Below are 18,977 nucleotides of genomic sequence, written 5' to 3'. Positions count from 1 at the left end.
ATGAATTCTTCCACGTCTTTCTTGTTTTTCAGTAATAAATGTACTAGAAGAAAATTCACCATGTTCTTTCCTTCTTGCATCTTCATTTAGCAAATTATCTTTAACCATATCTATAGTTAGAGTTCCCTCTAGCGTGGAGTTGCAAATAGTCACTACATACGTTTCCCAACTTTCTAGTAAAGAGTTGAGAAGTAATAATCCTTGCATCTCATCATCTATATTCATTTTCATAGCAACCAACTTGTTTGTAAGACTCTGAAATAGGCTTATATGCTCAACAATAGTACCACCATATTTATACTTCAAATTTACAAGTCTTCTGAGGAGAAAAATTCTATTTCCTATTGTCTTTTTCGTAAAGAGATTTTCTAACCTTTGCCAAACAACATCAGCTCTGGTTTCATCTAAAATATGCTCATGCAAGTTTATATCCATCCATCTTCTAATATAGGCAATGACTTTTCTATGTTGAACTTCTCATTCTTCATCGTCCATAGTAGAAGGTTTATCTTTAACCTTTATAGGCTTATACAAATCTTTGTAATATAGCAAATCTTCCATTAGACGCCTCCAAGTGGAATAATATGATGAGTTCAATTTAATCATACCATCTAACTACTTCATTTCAATCACATAAGAAAAACTAACACCAAACAACCTGTTGCTCTGAAACCACTTGTTGGGAAAAAACTTGTTAAAGCGGAATATTCTTTTCCCTCTTTGTGTATCAAAATGGGTTCCTCATCAAAATATCAACTTGATATCCAAATGGAAATATCAACCAGCACAGTATAAACAATAGAGCAATTAATCAATCACATAGTGAGACTAAATCTTTTAACGTGGAAAACCTAATGTGAGAAAAACCACGGGACCGTAGTTCACCTCAAACTTTCACTATCAATAATAATGATAACACGATCAACATCGTTAGAGAGGGTAAATTGTAGATCAACATCGTTAAGATTGTAGAGTTTGCTACAAGGATTCTCCATATAAAATTTGGGCCAAAACTGATAAAGTTTAGCCACCGATCATCAAACAGAAAACTGAAATTTAATCTTTCTCTCTTCTCATCTCTCCTCTTTTCTCTCTTAGCGTGGTCGCTCGCTGCACGCTCACCTGCACACACGTGCTCTTTCTGATTTATCTATCTCACATTTTTCTTTTTTTTTTCTTTTAATTATTGATTTGGGCTTAATAGGTTCAATTGTCCGAGCTGGCTGGGCTAGACCCAACACTACTTAACTGGTTATCAAGAAGTATTAACAAAGAGTATTTTATTCTTAAATGCTTAGTTATTTATGGTTATATAGACTATTTAACAGGATATAACCCTCCTAGCGGAGTTATAGCAACTTAAGGAGAGAAGGCCTTACGACAAAATAGAGACTAGGATTGGTACTGGAACACCACATAATTAATTGCATAAAGAAATTATATCCAAAAGTAGCCTCTTGGGTTACTATAATGTCTGCTGGATATGTATAATCTTGCAAAATAAGACATCTAAAACTCTCAAAATGCCTGTACTAATAGGTAAGCAGCTTGCTTAGTCTATATTATAAGCATACTAGGCCTCTTAGACTCCAAATAGACTAAGAACATATTCTAAAAACTCCTTGGAATAGATAGTAAAAGTAATTACAGAAACCTGTCAAAAGAAAATGAATGGTAGATAGCCTAATCTAATTCTAGTAGAGAGATTGAAAAGGTCAGCCCTCTCCCTTTGTATCTCATTCCGGAGTAGTTGGGAAATCTTTTCCCACCCCTATTCCATTAGGTATGTGCTAAACTTATCATACTTGAATCTAAAAATTACTTTCACCTTGGTGGATTCTTTCTTGATTGAATAGGCTGAATTATCAAGCACACAGGTTGTCCATGTCATACATTAACCATACCAAGAGTTTCTGACCTCTCTTTTGGTCTCTTTGATAGTCAAAGTTCTGATCTAAAGCCAAACAAGACCAAGCAACACCTGGGACTGGCAGGAATGAATATGCCCGTGGTTGGAACACATTGCAACAATATTATATGTTTTATTTATCAAAATTCAAAATTTGATGTGACCCTAAATTGAATTTAATGAAGTTCTGTATGTGTCGGTGCTAATCAGGCATCTCACTTTTTCTGTCTTAAAGAGTAAATCATGCATATTTAATCTAAAGGGAGTAGCACATTGTGATTGAAACTAGTGGTTGGTTGAGCACATGTATATATTTCACTAAGCCAAGTATAGATTAGAATTTTCTTTTTCCAAACTAAAGTAAGGAAAAAAAAAATTTGAAAAGGCCTGCTTGTGGATAGTTTTGATATGTTTCTTCAAGTATGGTTCCTCACTAAGAAGTTCCATCATGATACTATTTTGATATTCTTTCACAGTATTTCTTGATCATTTTGAAATACTTCTATATTTTAAGAGTTTCAATTCTTATTCTAGTGAAATCAAATTGCACTATTAAGCTCATTCAATTTTCCTATTTTGGTCTACTGATATGTATGCTTTGGGCTTCTATTCCATGGTAGATCAAGAAACATCCTAGTTATAAAGACTGAATTTATCTCTATGTGAAAAGCATAGTTTCATATGGTAAAAGATGGTTTCATTTTAACTGTAAATTTAATTCTACCATTTGGCTAAATAGAGTTGTGTCAAAAATGGCCAGGGTAAATGGTTCCTCTATATATACCATGCTGACTTATAATAAATTATTAAAATAATAATACGTATAATTTATGTTAAAAAAATGAGGTTTCTATCAAGTGGTTGAAGGCGAAGAAATAGAGGTAGGAGAGGTCGGAGGCATAGGTGAGGGAGAGCTAGATCATCATGTCGTAAGCACGACGAGTGAGGGTGCAGGAGAGGACGAAGTAGGAGGCGATGGGGATGAAGATGCTTAGAAGGAGGAAGAGAGACAAGGAGACCACTGTATGCCTAGTGTCGGACTGGTCGATGCACATCCACCTAAGGTAGGATTGAAAGCTCCTGAGCTTGTTGTCAGCACGGGAGAGATTGCATGTATACAGCACCCTACTAGGCAACAACGGTTCGATGCTGTTGCTGGTGGTCGCTTCCACAAAGATACCTCCTCTCGCCGTTGACGGAGGTCTTTATTTTTTTAAACTTAAATTATACATGTCATTATATTAATGGTTTATATATCACATAAGCAAGATTTTAATATCTATTAACTTATATTTGACGGGAGGGGTTTATATGCTATGTTTTTTAAAATATAGGGATTGTTTTAGATACGAGTAAAATCATATGGGCTTAAAAGTTTCGTGGCCAAAACTATAAGGGCTAAATGAATCTTACCACTAAATTATATGTCCTTATATTAATAGTTTATTGTAAGTCAGCATGTCACGTAAGCAGATTTTAACATATGTTAACTCAGACTTGACGGAAGGAGCTTATATGTTTTATTTTTAAAATTATAGAGATTATTTTAAATATAAATAAACCATAAGGGCTTAACCATGACTAAAACTACATGAGGAACCTTAACCTTTACTTTTATATTAGGACTCATAAGCTATTGAATAACTAAATTAATATCTTTCTTGGCTGTGCATTTTATAACTTATACAATAATATGATATTTTATGTAATCTTGTGCCAGTTCAGGACAGCAAACTCGCAAAGTTTTAGACTTAAGGTTACTCTTAACTCAGATTGTATGTGGCTTACTTGAAGCTTTCATTGTTCGTACTGTCTGCTTAGGCATACTTACAGGAATACTTCAAGATGAATTTGTGTCTAATAATCTTATAAGACTATCCTCATCGCTTCTTTTAGGATATTATTAAAATATAGTTAATTTTTTATTTGATGGTGATCCTTGGTGTCATATTTGACTTGTTCACTTCTCCAGGTGAAGATAATTGGAGTTGAACCATCCGATACAAATGCAATGGCATTGTCTTTACATCATGGGCAGAGGACCATGCTAGAGGAAGTAGGTGGATTTGCAGATGGTGTGGCTGTTAAAGATGTGGGAGAAGAGACCTTTCGTTTGTGCAGGGAATTAGTTGATGGAGTGGTTCTTGTCTGTCATGATGCTATTTGTGCATCTATCAAGGTGATGTATTTTTAACAATTGTATACTATCAAATTATGAGACCTTGATTGATCTTGTTAAGTTAAATTATATTTTTGGCCGTCAAGCCTCTTATGGTCTGTACAGGAGGGTCAACATAAGACAATTTCTTAATCCTCGATGCTTGTGTTATTATTCTTCATGTTATTTCAACTTCCTATCACTTTGAACATTAGTTTCTTGCCACTTGTTGAATTTTGGCTCTCTTTCCAGCAGTGCAGACTTTCAAAATAATTAATTGATGCTGGATTACTAAAAGTTTACATTCCGATACAGAATATGTTTGAGGAGAAAAGGAGCATTATAGAACCAGCGAGTGCTTTCTCTCTAGCTGGTGCAGAAGCATACTGCAAATTCTGTGGTTTGAAGGATGCAAATGTTGTTGGAGCAAACATGAACTTTGATAGGCTAAGGTTGGTAACAGAAGTTGCTGATGTTGGTCGGAAACGAGAGACTGTATTTGCAGCCATTCTACCAGAGAGCATGGGATTTTTAAGACATTTTGTAAACTGGTATTCTGCAGAATTACCTCAATCTACTTTATTTTTAATGATCAATGCTTTTCTTATAAACACAGAAAACCTTTGCAGGTAGGTTCTATGAATATTTACAGAGTTCAAATACAGATATAATTCACGTAGAGAAGATGCTTTTGTTCTTTACAGGCAAGAAAAATCTTGATGTCAATTTTAGACTTAGAAAAATAATATCAACAGGATTTTCATATGGAAAGTAAAAAGCACATCACAATTCATCTTTTATTATTTTAGCTCACTCTTCCTTTCCTTGGATATCTTGTTTACATATGGTCTTGCACCTTGTGTGGTGTTAAGATGTTTTGCTTCTTTTGTTAAAGGCAATTGGAAGTTGATATTTGCAGTGTCGGACTTCATACTGACTTTCGTATCATCAATCTTACTAACGATGACTTGACAAAGGATCATCTCAGATACTTCATAAGTTACTTGGGTATTAATACGCTTGGGATTACCCTATTGGCTTAAGCTGATGCTACACTTTTGCAAGAGAACAAATAGATGATGTGAAGTTTTCTTTTCTTTTCTTCTGAGGCAAAAGACAGTAAGAATATCAAACTTACTACGTAGAGGACAAGAATTATGTAATACAGAAAAGAGAAGGGGGGAGGCGTAAAGGGTGCAAAGAGATAGCAAAGCTGGAGAAGTATTGCATGAATGGAATAGGTTTCACAACAGATGAAGTTTTATAAGATTGTGGATGTGTCTAAAATATTTATTTTCCATGAATCATCCTTCAGAGATTGGTTCTGTCCTTTACTATGATACTGGGAAATACTTTTTCTCTTCTTCTCCTGAGTTCCAAAAGATCCAAAAAAAAAAACTGAGATGACACAGCCTCTCATTTTCTCTATCTATTTTTTGGTTCTCCAATCACTCGAGACAATTAGGATCACATAAAGGTAGCATGTCATATTTAACTTTAACTGGCTGGTTGCCTTTTTCCATCCCTGCTTGCCAAAATGGCAATTGAAGCAAACTAGCCATATCAACAAGTCACTTCCTCTATCAGAATGTATATTTTCTGGGTCTGGATATGGGTTTACCGTATATGATATTTGTTGGTTTGAATTCTTTTTGAGACTTGTCAATTAGATTAGTGTTTCAACTTATGTCCTAATGTCTGTTCAATTGCATGTGTGTTTTCAATATATATATATATATATATATGCAAATGTATACATTTATTGTACTATGTAATAGGGTGACACGTTCCACATGGCACAAGGAACACCCATTTGTAATAAGTAATTCGGAGGAAAGGCATGATTTATGATTCACCTCATTTGTGGTAGAAAGCAGCAGTTTCAATTCTGTAGTTGGTTCGGCCTTAGCCCGGTTCAGCTCGACTCAGACGCAAGTTTGGTTAGATTAGTAAATCGAAAGAAGACAACAAGGAGAGAGAGAGAGATACGATGATCATGATGATGGCTGTTACCCATCATCGCACTCTTACACCATTATCACTGCCATGCTGATGTACATCTCCGTTGAAGGATGGAACAGCACCTCCCCCACACCACTGCTTTCTGCCTTTGCAACTGCTCCACTGTTATTGGCTCAGCTGTGCCGCTGCTAGACCTCAGCAACCAGAAGGCCCCACCTTCATCATGATATCAGGCAAGTACGGTCAATGGGTGCAGCTGGACATTCAATTATGGCTGGAGGACGAGAGCCTTGGACAGATACGGAGGCAGTGGTGGCAAGCATCAACCAAAGGGCCTGTGGTTCGTGTCAGGGAGCTCCATAAGAGATATAATGCTGGTGGTTGGATTGTCAGCAGAACACCAACAGGGGTACTGAAGGGATGTACAGCTGTTGTAAAGGACTTGCAGCCGAGCAAGTCTGGACCTCGACTATGCCTGAACAAGGTCTGCAGGGCCATGGGTCAGATCAAGTCCATCATCAGCTTAGTAGGAAGATTTTTTTCTATAAAACTTTTTAGGCCATTTCTAACTGAAACAGTAGTAATTCATTTGATTTTATTAACCAGATCGTAGAGAAACCATATAGATTGTAGAGCATCAAGTGGAGAGATAAATTACATTATCTTCTTTCAGTCAAATGGCATCTTCTGGATCCAATTTCAGTTGTTCTAATATCGAGTTTAAAATTTCAAATTTATTCTTGGAAAAGTATAAATATTTATGATATTTATCTTCCTTGATAAAAGAGAAATATGATAAATACGAAAGAATCTAATCCACAAATTTCATATATAGATATCTGGAAAAGGATATTTATGATGGTTTTTAGTGCTAAGCGCGACCGCGCATGGTTCAGTCCATAGTAGGCTTGAACAGTTGACAACCTATCTTTTTTCTTAACTTAACCCTAATTCATATTAGGGGGGTATATGGTTACGAAAATAGACATAAATAGGGCAACGAGGGTAGTAGGTGAGATCCTCGTAGTAGCAAAAAGGAGAAGAAAAATATAGAAATCCAAGGAGAAAAAAAGGAAAGAAAACAAGGATAATGCAGAGAGACTGTTCTCAATCATCCAACAGTATTCTCATCTCAGGTTAGATCAAATCTACAGTAGATTCTTACTGTGATTACTTGAAGAGAATTAGGGAGGATTTAGAATTTTATGCACAGTGATGTGATCCTCATATCCAAGTTATTATCTTGTGATTGTTGCTAGGGTTTTGGGCAAGAGATTGAGATTTGCATATTCATTATTCTTATAATGGATTATCTCTAGTTTGTCCTGTGGTTTTTACTCTTCACATTGGAGGGGTTTTTTACGTATATCATGGTGTTCTATTTGATTGTGATTCCATTTAATTCCGCTGCATGTTATGGCCTGCTAGTATTTGTTGGTCATTTTTCCACAAAGGCAAGGCTTGCAAGTTGCATATGACTCATAGTCGAATGAATATAGATATCCATCCTTTAGTAATTTTTGAATCTTTCCCTCATGGATGTGACCTAGCCTACAATGTCACAAGTATGCACTGTTCACCTCATCTCGTTTCCTCTTAGACACACTTACATTCATGATATGTGGAGTAGTGTCTAGCATAAATAAACCATTATGCAATATTCCTCTCATGAATCTCTAAGGCTTTGCTAGAATCTGCAACGAATTGCATATATGATAAGCACTACCGGTATCCAATACCCATATGTTATCATAATAGTTTGACAAATGAAGACTGATCATGAATATACCTGAAGCTTCTCCAAACTTCTGTTTCGCCCTCTCTACAAGGTACTCTTTGCTGTTCCTCTTCCGGTGTCCATCTTTGCCATAATGGAAGCACTAGCCTTTGTCCTTTGCCGGGTCTTTCTTAGTAACCTTTGCTTTACCTGGTCTGTCCTTACCCTTGCCCTTCTTAAGGGACTTCTCTGCTTTCCTTTTCTTTCTAGTCTCACTAGTGTAGAGAATTTGCTTCTCTTTCTCGATAGTGCTCTCTACCTCCCTCAACATATTAAGGAGCTCTAGGAGAGTCACCTCAAGCTTGTTCATATTAAAATTGATTATGAACTATGAAAAGGAATCTGGTAGGGATTGAAACACAATGTCCACATACAAGTTATCATCTAGGACCATTCCTAGACCTGCGAGTTTCTCCATCCACTCAATAATCTTTAGGACATGGTTTTGAACTGGTGTCCCCTCAGTCATCCTAACGCGGAAGAGGCTCTTGGATATCTCATATTTCTGAGTCCTTGCCTGTTCCTCAAACAGTTTACGAACATGTAGTAATATGGATCTGGCATCCATCTTTTCATGTTGTCTCTGTAACTGAGGAGTCATAGAGCCCAACATGTAAACACTAAGCAAGAGTGGAGTCATTAATATACATCACGTAGCGAACGATCTCATCCTCGCTTGCCCCTTCCTTAGGCGTAGGCATTACTACATCAAGGACGTATGCAATTTTCTCCGCAGTGAGAATAATTCTCAAGTTACGGAGCTAATCCATATAATTTGGACCAGTGAGGCGGTTGACATCAAGTATGCTATGTAAGGGATTTGAAATCGATATTTTCTGAAACTAAAGATGTAGTATAAATAAATAACATGTAGATTTTACAAACAATAAACAATCAAGATATGGACTTCTATCTTAATATGCTCCCACTATTTTACTAGCGAGTCACACGACACACTCAGCACATGAAACAGAAGTCTTCGGCAGACTTCTAGTGGGGATCAAGATCCAATCAGCATCTTAGTGTAACCTCGAAGGACTCGACCGATCACACTAAGCCCGAAAGGTAGGCAACTCTTGCTGATCACAACTCCTTGTGATTCCCATCCCGATCGGCCTCCGAATCACCATGGTCTTGAGGGACTTGGCCAACCATGATGTTCGGTTAAGTCAACACCATATAGTAGGTGTATAAGCAATCACACCAGATGATCATGGACTACAACCTAATGTGATCAGGCCCCAGCCAATGGGCCTAATCACTTACATCAAGATCTATGTGTGCAGCGGTGTATCTCCATGCCCTGTGATCGTCCATCTCGTCCTCATCGGTTCCATTGACATCTCGTTGCATCTTCATGCATCGCGATCATCCGTCTCGTATGTCCCGCTATTGCATCCACGCTCCCGTTGCGCCTCCTCGTGTGATTACAACTTAATCATAGGCACGCAGGCCTGATAATAAACGAGAAATATAATGAAGGTTCATAGGCCCCAATAATAATAATCACAAGTACACACATCACATGGTCCATGATCATCCGTCCACACATCATACATCATATGTATAAATCATCATAATGTAGGACTACTAAATAATATAAAAAAATCAATTAAATAGTTTAATTAATTAATATTTTCTGAAATCAGGGACATACAGAGAATTTTCTAAATTCTAAGGGGTATTTTCATAATTTAGATAAAAAGACAGAACTAGAATTTCTTAAATTCCAAGGGATAAAACTATATTTTGCCTAGAAAACCCTAAGCCCCTTTCTTCCTCTCCCCTACTACTACCGGCACTAGCACCACCTTACCGGCGACGGGTTGTATGGTGGGGGCGGGGCACTGCCCCTGCTTGCGGGCGACTCGCCCACGGGCGGTGCCTCCCCTGTGGTTGGGCATCACCACGGGCGAGCCCCCTTGCAAACGGTTCTGCCCGTGGGGGCTGCTTCAACAGCCGTCGCCCATGTGGGCGGTTGTGTTAGGATCCCTTTATTTTCAAAGCTTTTGAATAATGTTTATTGAGTATTTTTAAGTCAGATAGAGTCGGATAGAGTTTATTTAATATTTATTTATTATTAGAGTCCAAGTCCTAGTGGACTCTGGGTGGAACTCTATAAATAGTGATGTAATCGTTTCTCTTGGGGAATCAATCAATAAAATATTATTCAGTGTTATGACAAAACCCTAGGAGGCCGATCCCTTCGAAGCGATCAAGGAGACCGATCCCCTCGAACCGATCATTATCATTCCCTTTTCTCCCATTTCTTCCATGATAAGACCTTAGGGTCTTACCATTTAGTATCAGAGCATCCCTATTTCTTCCATTTCTTTTACGATAAGACCTTAGGGTCTTACCATTTGGTATTAGAGCATTTTATGATAAGACTTTTGGGTCTTATCATTTGGTATCAGAGCGGCGATCCTTAGCATTTTCGCTATAGTGTTGTCGTAGATATAAAAAAAAGTTAAAAAAAGAAATTTGTGTGAGGAAGGGTGAAGCCGACACCAACGAACACCGATCCTTCTCAACCAAGAAGGAACGTATGCATCTTGGTCAGCGACCATCGTTGCCACTTCTCCACCGCCGTCACTACTGTCCAACCAGCAGCCGCCACCACCACTGCTACCCCCTTAGTTATCTTCATCTTCGGGGGAAAAAAAAAAAAAGAAGAAGAAGCCACAGCCACCCCTGCTTCCGGCCAGCCCACCCGCCGCCGTTGCTTCCCGACCGAGGGACCACCACTGCCGCCGCTGTTGCCCAGCCAGCAGCCACCGCCGCCGCCGCTGCCCCCACCCGGCCAGCTACCTCGCCTCCTCGCTTCCTCATCTGGCTCGAGCGAGAAGGACTGCCGGCGCCGTTTCCCATCCAGCGGATCACCCCATCGCCGCTTATACCATCGGCGACGCTGCCCTAGTCCGCCATCGTGCTGCCCAACCCCCCTTGGGTCGCAGCCACAGTCGCCGGTTGCAGCATCCCCTCCTTACAGCGGTTGCAGAAATAGAGCTTCCTCTGTTGCCGCAACCCCTCGTCAATCCCAGCCAGCGGACCACCCCATCGCCACTTCTACCGTCTTTTAGGATCGGAGTGGCACTAAGAGGGGGGGGTCGGGGGGTGAATTAGGGCAACAGATTAAAACGTCGGTTTTGGAAAATCTTTCGTACGAAAAAAATCAAACTCGAAAGTGCTTAACTTGAAATCATATTCGTAAAGGTGTGCAGCAAAGGTAATGAGGAAATAAAGCACGTAAGAAGGTTTGCAGTAATGTAAATAGTAATAATGAAATGCAAACCAGAGATCACGCCGATTTTAAAGTGGTTCGGTCAAATGACCTACATCCACTTGCGAGGCCCTCTTCGATGAGGCTCCCACCTTCCACTAGCAAATCTCTTGAAGGGAAGGGCAAATACCCCTCTTACAACTTTTTACAAGCGGTTCACACTCTTACAAATTTTTAGCAAGAAAGAAGGAGGTGAACACTCTAGCAAATTGAAAACAAGACTTGCTAAGACTTTTCTAAGACATTTCTCTCAATCAATTGCTTCTCAAAAGTTGTATTCTCTGCTGAGAATTGAGGGGTATTTATACGCCCCAAGAGGATTCAAATTTGGGCTCCAAATTTTGAATTCTCTTGGGTTCCCGAGGATGGCGGTGCCACCGCCCAGTCCGGCGGTGCCACCGCCGGATCTCTTGGGTGCTGGATGGTGCCACCGCTTGGTTCTCGGGTTCTAGGCGGTGCCACCGCCTACACTATTTCAGCTCACTGGTTGGACTCCAAACTTGGCCCAAACCAGTCCGATCTCGGGCCCAATTGGCCCCTACTTGGGTTATAGGATTAACACCTAATCCTAACCCTAATTAATGATACGAATTTAAAGACATTTCCTAAGCTATTACAAAGTCCACAAGTCAAGACTTCTTCTAGCGAGCTTCCGGCAAACTTCCGGCGGTCTTCCGATAAACTCTCGGAAACCATTCTGCGGACTCCCGGCAAGCTCCTAGACTTCACGATTTGATCTTGGCGAGTTCCAACGAGCTTCTTCGGTAAGCTCCGATCTTTCTCGGTGAGCTCCGCGAACTTCCAACGAACCTTCCGGCGAGCTTCCGAAAAACCCTTCTGTAAACTCCCTACTCATTCTCAGCTAGTTCCGGCAGCATTCCTGACGAACCTTCGGACTTTCGTCGAACTCTCGAACTCGCAACAAATCCTTTGCGCTTGACTCTGGCACTTTATTTCGCTTTATGTCTTCATCGTTATCGTAGTTAATCCTGCACACACAAACAAAAACTCTACTCCAATCTAGATAATTATTACAACACGAATTGACATTTTGTTGCCCGACACGTTATTGGTTGGCGCTTCGTCCGATTCTTCAGCGCATTGTCCTCTCTTGTATCTTGTTGCCTAATCGACGGTTGACCTCCGCAACCCCGATATCCTTGGCACAATTCTGCTCTCCTTAGCCCGATGCCCGACGTCCGAAGCGTTCTGCCGTCCAATATCCTGACGTGTTCTCCTCCGGCGCAACGTCAATTCCTCCTGCTTTAATTGTCTCATCTTGATCGAATCATCCTGCATCACTCAAAACACAGATTAAATCATAAACACATATCAAGTGGTTTCATCATCAAAATACGAGATTCAACAATTTCTCCCTTTTTGATGATGATAACCACTTGATGACGGAGTTATCCTTAACTCCCGGAATTTAAACAAACTCCCCCTATCAATATGGCTTATTGATAGAAACTCTTGGATTCAAGATTCCAAGCAACATGTCATCATAAACTTATGCATAACATGTCATGTCATCATACTTCTCCCCCTTTGTCATCAACAAAAAGGAGAATTTCCTACTCTTATGTGTTTAGAGATAAAAAGTTCCATACATTGCATGAAAAAAATAGTATCAAATTTTATCATCATACAATCTAGCAATTAAAGATGTGTAAGTTTAGCATGTTTACTTTTCTTGAGATAACAACTAATTGCTTCTCTTTAGACTACAAGCTAGCATTTTTCATGATATGCAAGTTGCAAGCTAGCAAATTTTTGCTTCTTTTGCAATGTTTGAGCTAGCAATTTTGCTTCCATAATAAGTTAGCATGTTTTGTATTTTGAGATAGGCAAGATAGCGTATTTGCCTTTTTTTAGATAGCAACTCTTTTGAGATAGTGATCTTAGCAAATTTTACATCATGCAAGGTAGCAAATTTTTGTGATGTTCAAGATAGTAAGTTCTTTCTTCTCTTTTGAGAAGTGCTATTTTCGCTTCGTTTACAAAGTGTAAGCTAGCAAAGTGTTTGAAAAAGTGAGCAAGTTTTGCAATATACAAGCTAGTAAAAATTTCGAAAGCAAATACAAGATAGCTTTCTTGTTGAAGTGTGTAAGCTATCGATTCTTGCTTTCTATTGTAATGTGCGGGTTGCAAGTCTTGCTTCTTGAGATAAGCAAGATAGTGATGTTCAAGAAGACAACTTTTGCTTCTTGAAGTAAGTAAGTTAGCAATCTTTGTTACTTAAGATAGGCAAGCTAGCAATCAAGTTTTTGCATCTTCTTGACTTGTGCAAGCTAGCTATCTCCCCCTTTGTTATTGTCAAAAAGAAGGGAAGACCCTTTACATCAATTATGACAAAGGTAAGTATCAATCTTATTTGTGCATCATCATATTTTCAAATTAGAATATGCACATTTTCAAAAACCTTATATTCATTCATGCACGATATTGAATAAATCGATCAACATTATGAGGATATCATACATGATACTAAAATTTTTAACTATTTGTCAACATTTTGATCACGATACCAAACATTCATCATTTAGAGTATTTATGATACAAAACATTCAATCAATATTTATAATACATCATTTTTGCAATAACTCATAGTATTTTAAATCATGATTTACATCATATGTAATACATCACATCATAATTAGAAAGCACAAGTATTGCATACATCATTGCAAATCATAAATGTTTCATATCATGATGGTATCAATTTGTCAAATTATATCCTACCATGATCAAAACTTCTCCCCATTTGTATTTCATGCATAATTTCACTTCATCACATTAGGAGTATCAAGAGGAATTAATTGGGTGATGAGATAAATATTTCACGAATACATGGAATTGTATAAAAAAATCATATCATAAGTGTTTCATGCATTCATATCATCACATGAAGGAATATAAACAAAAATTAGTGATGAGATAATACTTCATGAATACAATAAAATTCATATAGCATATCATGGTTTATTAGAATTAATCTTCCTTTTGGTGAATAGCAAAAAGAATAGTAGGAAAACAAGATCTCAATTCATGCACATCAAATATTCAATCATCAAAATCATGATTCATCTAGAAAATTCTCCTCTTTAAATATTCAAAGAGAGAATCATGATGAACATTCTTGGTTTACATAAAGTTTCGAAACATAATTATCAAGATCATGAATACTAAAAGACTATGAAACATTTCGATAAATCTCCTTTTAAATAGAAAACAATCTTGATTCATAAAGGATTTCATGTTATAAATTTCAAGAGATCAAGATCGTGATTTCGATAAAAAATTATTCAAATTTAAATCATCAAAATCATTATCAAAATCCAAGAGATTCACAAAGATGATACAAATGGATTCATCAAAATCAATAAGATTGAGCAAAATAATTTTCAAGAATGTTTCCCTCTTTTAGATTATTTCAAAACATATGATTTTATTTCATTTATGCCAAATAAAAACATGTATCATGTTTAAAACCGAAAGAGTAAGATTTATTATAACAAAGATCAATAAGGTACTTTCATTATAGTAACAATCAATAATCCATAAATCTTAAGATTCATCATGCATAATTTCGAGAATTATTAAGCATGATCAATATGCATGACACTAAAACATGGTTTCAAAATGTTTAATATTTTTATTACACAATTTCATCATTATGCATCATTATATATAACTTTACAATGTCATGCAAAAAAATCATCAAATCATAGTATTAAAAATATTAATATTTTCATTACAACTTTATGCATCATTAAGTATATAATTGTCAAGCATGACACTTCACTATTTTATATAAGCATGCCTATTTCATTTATGTCAAATCAAAACATACATCATTTTTAAAGCCACTTTTATGTCAAATCAAAAAATGCATCATTAAGCATGATCATTATGCATTACTTCAAATCAAACATGATTTCATTTATTTTCAAAATGTTTATCATGAAAGGGCATATAAGCCAAAGAAACTATTAAACATAAAGCATATTCATCAATGATGGTTTCATTAAGTATAAAGTATTTTCAACCAAAATCATTTGTTATTTGTTGTAGTCATACATTTATCTTTTTAGGTGAATCTATTTTTTTTTATGCTTAAATTTTTAATTTTTCAAAGATGCTAAAAAGAAAAACATGATATAATTTTTGAAAAATAATTTTTTATTTCCTATTCCTACTATCTAAATTAAGCACTCATGAAAAACTTCAAATAATTTCAAAATAATTCAAGAGAATTGAGTTACTTACCTTGTAGTCGAAGCCCATCAAAGCCCAATTCGCCGTTTCGCCTTTGGAAGTTTTTGATTCATCCTTGGTTGCCTTCCTCTTCTTTGGTCTCTTCCTCCGTTCAAGTTCATTGTTTATTTTAGATTTTTATTTAATAAACTTATTAAGATTTAGTGTTCGAAGTTCAAGATCATCATTGTCCTCATCACTTGAGTTATCGCTCAAGTGGTATTCATTTGTCCGGAGTTCCAAATCCTTCCTGTTCTTTGGAAGGTGATTTTGTTCATCATGTGTATTGTGCACCATTTCATATGTCATCAATGAACTAATTAGTTCTTCAAGTGGAAAAATATTTAAATCTTTTGTTTCTTGTATTGCGGTTATTTTAGGATCCCACCTTTTTAGAAGGGATCTTAAGATCTTGCTTACGAGATCAAAATTCGAAAAAGATTTACCAAGAACTCTTAGATTATTGACGACATCCGTGAAACGGGTGTACATGTCGCCTATAGTCTCGTTTGGTTGCATTTGAAAAAGCTCAAAATCATGCAATAAAATGTTAACTTTCAAGTCTTTGACTCTACTAGTTCCCTCGTGCGTGATTTCAAGTGTTCACCAAATATCAAAAGCCGTTTTGCATGTAGAAATCCGATTGAACTCATTTTTGTCCAAAGCACAAAATAATGCATTCATAGCCTTTGCGTTTAAAGAAAATACTTCTTCTCCAAATTCGACCATTCGTTCATCGGTTTAGAGGGAAGTTGAAAACCGTTTTCAATGATATTCCATAAATCGTAATTCATAGAAATCAAGAAAACTCTCATTCGAGTTTTTCAATAAGTGTAGTCCAATCCGTTAAACAACGGTGGACGAAAAACTGATAAGCCCTCTTGAAAGCCATGAAGAGTCATTTCTCTCGGGTATAAATCTGAAATGAGAAATACCGGGCTCTGATACCAATTGTTAGGATCGGAGCAGCACTAAGAGGGGGGGGGGGGGTGAATTAGTGCAGCGGATTAAAACGTTGGTTTTGGAAAATCTTTCGTACGATAAAAATCAAACTCGGAAGTGCTTAACTTAAAATCGTATTCGTAAAGGTGTGCAGCAAAGGTAATGAGGAAATAAAGCACGTAAGAAGGTTTGTAGTAATGTAAATAGTAATAATGAAATGCAAACCAGAGATCACGCCGATTTTAAAGTGGTTCGGTCAAATGACCTACATCCACTTGCGAGGCCCTCTTCGATAAGGCTCCCACCTTCCACTAGCAAATCTCTTGAAGGGGAAGGGCAAATACCCCTCTTACAACTTTTTACAAGCGGTTCACACTCTTACAAATTTTCAGCAAGAAAAAAGGAGGTGAACACTCTAGCAAATTGAAAACAAGACTTGGTAAGACTTTTCTAAGACCTTTCTCTCAATCAATTGCTTCTCAAAAGTTGTATTCTCTGCTGAGAATTGAGGGGTATTTATATGCCCCAAGAGGATTCAAATTTGGGCTCCAAATTTTGAATTCTCTTGGGTTCCCGAGGCTAGCGGTGCCACCGTTGGACCTCTCAGGTGCTGGGCGGTGCCACCGCTTGGTTCTCGGGTTCTAGGCGGTGCCACCGCCTAATCTGGCAGTGTCACCGCCTACACTATTTCAGCTCACTAGTTGGACTCCAAACTTGGCCCAAACCAGTCCGAACTCGGGCCCAATTGGCCCCTACTTGGGTTATAGGATTAACACCAAATCCTAACCCTCATTAACATGCTAAATACGAATTTAAAGACATTTTCTAAGCTATTATAAAGTCCACAAGTCAAGACTTCTTCTGGCGAGCTTCCGATAAACTCTCGGAAACCATTTTGCGGACTCCTGGCAAGCTCCTAGACTTCACGATTTGATCTTGGCAAGTTCCAACGAGCTTCTTCGGTAAGCTCCGATCTTTCTCGGTGAGCTCCGTGAACTTCCAACGAACCTTCCGGCGAGCTTCCGAAAAACCCTTCGGCAAGCTCCCTACTCATTCTCGGCTAGTTCCGGCAGCATTCCTGACGAACCTTTGGACTTCCGTCGAACTCTCAAACTCGCAACAAATCCTTCGCGCTTGACTCCGGCACTTTGTTTCGCTTTATGTCTTCATCGTTATCGTAGTTAATCCTGCACACACAAACAAAAACTGTACTATGATCTAGACAATTATTACAATATGAATTGACATTCTATTGCCCGACATGTCATTGGTTGGGGCTTCATCCGATTCTTCAGCGCATCGTCCTCTCTTGCAGCTTGTTGCCTAATCGGTGGTTGACCTCCGCAACCCCGATATCCTTGGCACAATTCTGCTCTCCTTAGCCTGATGCCCGACGTCCAAAGCGTTCTGCCGTCCAATATCCTGACGTGTTCTCCTCTAGCGCAACGTCAATTCCTCCTACTTTAATTGTCTCATCTTGATCGAAGCATCCTGCGTCACTCAAAATGCAGATTAAATCATAAACACATATCAAGTGGTTTCATCATCAAAATACGATATTCAACACCGTCGACAACGCTGCCCTAGTCCGCCATCGTGCCACCCCCCCTTGGGTCGCAGCCGCAGCCGCCGGTTGTCGTAGCCCCTCCTTGCAGTGGTTGCAGAAACAGAGCTTCCTCTGTTACCGTGGCCCCTCATCGATCGCAGCCGCGCCTCCACCAACCGCGCCTCCACCAGCCGCGCCACCTCTAGTACTCTTCCCCTCGAGCGCCGTCGTCGCTCAGTCGACCCACCACCGCTGCCAGCCACCCGTGTGACGACCGTCGCTCGCCTCCCAGCCGCCGCTCCCCCTTACTCTACATCTTTTGTAAACGAAACAAAGCAAACACAGGCAACTCACCTTGATGCCCTTGTTTCTAATCGCACCACAGTCGTGGGTCCCCTTGTTGCCGCGAACGTCGGCTACCACCACCGTTGCTGCTACTGCTCAGCCAGTGATGATGCTGCTCACCACCCAACCGTGATCCTCATAGCCTGCCCCTTGCTATGGTGATAGAAACAGGGCAAATCACTGATTGCCCTTGTTCCCACAGTGCCACCGTCGATTCCTATTCTCCACTGTAACCTCAACCCCGGCCACTTCAACCTCTCCCTTGCTCTGCCGCAGTTGCCGGATGCCATCATTGCAGCCTCAACCTAACTATTTAGCGATCGCTCCCGTGAGTCACAACAGTTGTAGTCATCGCCTTCTAGCCCCCGACGCTCTCATCTCACGCAGCGACTGAAACACATAACAGCACCTCTTCCTCCTCGGTAGCTTCATAGTTACAGTGCGGATGCCCTTGACTAGACATCAGAAACAAGAACTAGGGATTACCGACTTGCAATCGTATGAAATGGCTGTCGATAACTCAGTGAAAGCACAAATGAAAGCGTTGGAAACCAGAATTGAGAATCAGCTACAAGAAACCCTTCATGATTTCAAAAAGAGCTTGTTGGAGCACTTTAACGGGTTTCAATAAGATGGGAGCTCAAGTTCTACATTGAATAGATTGGGAGGTACAGGAAAAGGGCCATAGGATGGTGACACAAACTACCCACGCATTAGGGTAGAATTTTCATGATAGGAAGATGGGGATCCGACTAGTTGGATCTCTAGGTAGAAATTTTTTTTCGTTTTCACAGAACC

The 18,977-nt window shown here is 38.8% G+C and overlaps 1 pseudogene; it reads left to right on the top strand.

The window, feature by feature from the left end:
• LOC135636388 (threonine dehydratase biosynthetic, chloroplastic-like) overlaps positions 1 to 18,977 on the top strand; it is a 54,812-nt pseudogene that overhangs the window by 14,050 nt on the left and 21,785 nt on the right.

Source organism: Musa acuminata, chromosome BXJ3-4, assembly GCF_036884655.1.
Source record: "Musa acuminata AAA Group cultivar baxijiao chromosome BXJ3-4, Cavendish_Baxijiao_AAA, whole genome shotgun sequence".
Classification (NCBI taxonomy): Eukaryota; Viridiplantae; Streptophyta; class Magnoliopsida; order Zingiberales; family Musaceae; genus Musa; species Musa acuminata.
The sequence above is the reverse complement of the archived record's forward strand: the minus strand, read 5'-3'. Positions and strand labels throughout refer to the sequence as shown.